The sequence below is a fragment of the Psammomys obesus genome, unplaced genomic scaffold (assembly GCF_907164565.1).
Source record: "Psammomys obesus unplaced genomic scaffold, mPsaObe1.curated_primary_1811, whole genome shotgun sequence".
NCBI lineage: Eukaryota > Metazoa > Chordata > Mammalia > Rodentia > Muridae > Psammomys > Psammomys obesus.
Genome location: NW_026585895.1, coordinates 22,591,896 through 22,596,493, shown reverse-complemented (window position 1 = coordinate 22,596,493; position 4,598 = coordinate 22,591,896). Strand labels below are relative to the sequence as shown.

General features: G+C 42.2%; 1 pseudogene; it reads left to right on the top strand.

Annotated features, from left to right (window-relative positions):
* Positions 1-2,698: 2,698 nt before the first annotated feature.
* On the top strand, positions 2,699-2,795 carry LOC129671790 (small nucleolar RNA SNORA17; annotated as a pseudogene).
* Positions 2,796-4,598: the final 1,803 nt, after the last annotated feature.

The following is a 4,598-nucleotide window of genomic DNA, read 5'->3' as shown; positions in this document are numbered from 1 at the left end:
ACACATTTTATATATATATACATGATGCCATTTGCAATAGAAGGAATATAAACAACTGTAAAGACACAGTATTAAATCCTAACTGAAAAGTTAACTGTGGTTAACATTCTATACCATATAATCACTTCTTAGCCACCTTCTCTTGCTGCAGCTAATGCTGTGATCCTGACTTGTCTCATCGGAGGCAGCTTGTCTGTCTGGTAAACTGCATGTGACAGTCACAAGTTGAGTCTCAGTTCTTTTTTTTTATTTTCACTATATGTAGCCCCGAGTAATACAGTAAATATGTATGTCTTGAGTAAGACTTCTGGCCAGAGCCAAGCTATTAATAGTTAAATTTTTGAGAAACCAAAAGTAATTTGCTGACTTTTGCTTCTATCGCGTTGTTCAAAAGTCAATCTCAAGTTTACCTGGAAAAAAAACAGGCGTGTTCTCTGCGTCCTGTTTGCTATGAAGGGAGTGTCAAATGTCCTGTCTATTCCTAGCAGCCCAGGCATGGCCTCTAGCTTCTTCAGTCACATCTAGAACATACAAATAAGGCCCCAGAAAACCTCTTCCCTTCCTCCTCATGCACTCCACCAGCTCATACCTACTCACTCTCAGGTTAGCCTCCACTCCAGGGGAAAACCTTCTGATACAAAACGAGATCAAATGCATGTGCAAGGAGCTCCCCAGCATCGCACTGCTCACCTAGTGTGGTGAGCGCTCCTAAATGATAGCATCACTGGAAACATTTATTAAACATGCTCCCAGGAGCTGCTCTAGAGAACCAGTGGCAGAAAGTCTAAGGGACCTGAGAGCTACATCTTGTGGTGACGTCAGCCACTGCCATTCCAAAAATAACAGTCTAATGTTCAGAAGGTCAGTACGGCAGAAACGCTTGTTCCTCTAAGAGGCAAATTTGAATCTAGAAGAGAAGAGTTAGTTATAAGATGGGCTGCTTAGTAAAATTAGTCATTTCCTCTCTAGAATCTTCTGAGCTAGTTGCAGCCCCATGCTCCTTCTAAGTGTCTGCCTGGAGATGTTCCCAAGTTCTCTAAGTTTCTGCTCCCCAAGGAATCTAATCTTGTGGTTTCTGAATTAAAATAAAATAATTAATAATTTCCTTTTCACACTGTCACTTGTTCTTTCTAGACCAGGAATCACCTCCCATAAATGTTGGGGAGATGATGAAATGGTAAGCGGTAATGGTGTTCACACCACAGAGTTTTTACTCTGGCTCAAAGTCAGCTCGTCACGAATACGGACAGCACTGACTTCTCACAGATGTCAGCATCTTTTTCCCTCTTGCACTGGCATATTTGTCTGTCCCCTTCATGTTCATCATACTTAGTTAAAAAGGTAGAAAGTCACAACTATAAGAATTTATAGCAAGAACCTCTCACTTAGAGTGGGGACAGTTGGATTAGGAGCTATAACTTAGCTCAGAAAGGATCTAAACTCAGGTCACACTGACTTCCCATGTGGGGCCCACCAGTCTGCCATGACACCAAGGGAGGCAGCATCCTCCACCAGCCAATAGGCTGGAAACAGTAGAGGTGGTTAAACAGCCAGTTTAAGCATAGAAATACCATATCAAAATTCATTAAAGTCTAGGAGAATAACACTCAACCTTAGAGAATGTACAAGCATAAGCAGAAACAGGCCATTCTATGCTGAAAGATTGCTCTAGCAAATATCTCACTGTTTTTGATTGTGTGTGCTTTTGTGTGTGTGTTTTCTACTATGAGATTACATTGTTTTTACTATGGATTATGGGCAGTATGTGCCAGACACTTTTTTCCAGGGTCCCCACAACCAAAGGTCTTTACCTTCATCACAAAACAAAACTTGTTTGGTAACCATATAATCATACTACCATTTTTCAAATTGAAGTCTTTGTGCATTTAAATTCTTGGCCACGCATGCAACTACTTGGCCTATTAAAATAATAAATTCTGGTTTCTAACTAGGAGAAGTAGGAATCACCATTATGGAAAATACAAAGGTACTTGGTGAACATGAGCACCATGGACGTTTCTTCTATGGCTTAATTGAAGACTTGGAAGCTACAGGCTTGGTTAAAGACCCAGCTTTGGTACTTAAGAGCTAAGTCAGGTTGCCTTTTCTGAGCCTTGCTTTTCATATGGTCAGTGATAGTGGTGTTCCATTACCATTGTCCACTGTGCTCTGAACCTCCACAGCGAGTCAATGTTTTATAAAAGATATTCTTTTTTTCCATTTATTTAATTTTACTCTATGTGCATTAGTGTGAAGATGTCACATCCCATGGAATTGGGGTTACAGACAGTGGTAAGCTGCTGTGTGGGTGCTAGGAATTGAACTTGGGTTTTTTGGAAGAGTAGAGTGCTCTTAACTACTGTGCCATCTCTCCAGCCCAAAAGATAATCTTTATTCATTCACTAAAATTGCCCTAAAAGCAGTATGCAGAGTGTAGGTAGGCCCCAGTTTCTAAATAAAATTAACTAAGGTCTTGGAGAAGAAGTCAGAGCTGGGCTTATGCTGATTCTGGAGAATCTTGTTGGAAAATAAGGAGGCAATAATGTGTGTACACAGCACGGGAGCACTTGAAAAGTCCGCTGGCTAAAGTTTGGTTTGACCATTAAACAATGTATGTAAAGAATTATCTATGAGTCCCCGTGGAAAAAAGAAGGAGAAGAAGGGAGAATGAAGGGGGAGAGGATAAGAAAAAGACTCAAACCACAGTGGCATTGCAGGTGTGGCAGAAGAAAAAGGCTATACCCACACTCAGTTTTCTAACATGTGAACATCGGAGTGATTAGTAGCCTCACACTCTGAAAAAAGCAAGCCTTTCATGACCACCAGCTCAGCATCATGCAGGCCTGGGGGGACAGACCATGACCAAGATGACCCCTGTCCAGGGCTATAATGCATGGGCAGGGCATAAAATTCCTGAGGCCACTCCTGAGATGACCCCCCAGACACTCAGAGACCCCTGCAGTGGAGAAATGAAAGAGAAACAGAAGGATGTGGGCACAATGAAGAGAGGCAGAACAGGAGACTCCAGGGTACTGAGGAGCAGCCTGAGGTGAGTAGCTGGTGGTGCCACCTGGGACCATGGTGGGGTTTTAGCCTGTGATGCCCCTGGAGGCCACAACTGGGTCTGTGGCCCTGCAGCAGCAGGGGTCTGTTATCACCAAAGGCCAAGTGGACATTTCTGGTCTGGGCTGCCTCCCAGGGACATGTTGATGTGTGAGTGTGGTACAGAACTGGACGCATCCCCTGCCTGGGCATTGTGGGAGAGCTGACCCCACCCCTAGCCAGCTGCAGTACTCAGGAGAGTGGCCATCTCCCAGGAAGCACAGTAGAGCTGGCCACAGGGTAAGAGTTGCAGATGAGCCAGGGAATGAGCATGGGCGAGCTGGCCCTGTCCCTTACCTGCTGAAGCACTCAGAAGAGTAGGTCCTGCAGTGTGCCTGGGCAGCACAGCAGAACTAGCCTGACAGTATGGGTGAAGCACTAGTCAAGAAAAACAGGGTGTGTTCCCGTTACCAAAGCATTAGCTCACAGTTCCTTGATAATAACATGGAAACCATTCCATCTACAATGCCATCATCCCATCATCAAACCTTGCCTCACTCTAGTCACTATCGTAGGAGACGGCATGAAACAAGATGTCCTGAGGTGATGCAATGTGAAGGACCCAGTCATCTATGATGGACTGTCACCAAAAAATATTTACCTGAATCTCTTCAAGATGAACTCAGTTTCTTTTACAGAAAACCTAGTGGAGAAACACTGCCCTTTCCAAATGACATCATGGCTTTCGTTAGGAAGCTTCATTTCCTGAATGGCCTAAGAATAAGTCCATAGTTTTCATTCTGCCCAGTCTTCTCTTTTGGAAGGTGGGAGATGATGTCTTCCAAGCTCTTTTAATGTTGAAGATGAAAAATTCACTGATTTAATGCAAGTTTATTTAGCACTGACCTAAAGAAAATAAAAAACAGTGGTCTAGAAACAGTGCTTTAATGTGCAGGTGCTCTTACATTTGAGTTATCTGCTAAACTGTTTTGTTTTTTTTTTTCTGGTATGAAATTCTGAGTGCCTTGGAAAGCAGCTTTCAAGGAGAATGTGTTTCTCTCTTGGCTAATTTGACCTATTTGGTGCAGAGGCAGCCTAGATTAAAATAATAATAATAATACTAGATTATTGAGTCCTAGGGAGATTTTTGTGGCATCTTAGGCAAAAACTTTCAGAACATCATAAATATTCTGCTCTGTTTGTCCATTTTTAAATTCATCGACTATAGGAATGTCACTCATTTTTTTCTCTCTCAAGTACTGGAATAAAACATGGTATGGAATAGGCTTTATACGTACTAGAGTGGAAATGCTTTTGTGCCAATCTCAGAGTTTTATTGTGAGGACTGTATATGAAAAACTCTTTGGAAACTTAGAAGAACCTCCCAAATTCTGCTTCCTCCTTTGTTTATCAGTCATTAGTCTTGAATGCACATATGTGTGAAAGCATTTCTGTAGACTCTACATTGTAGAGGTTTTGGATTGATTTCTCTCTCTCTTTCTAACATTTTACAGATAAGGATGAAGACATTATTAAAGAGTTAACTTTTACTCAAA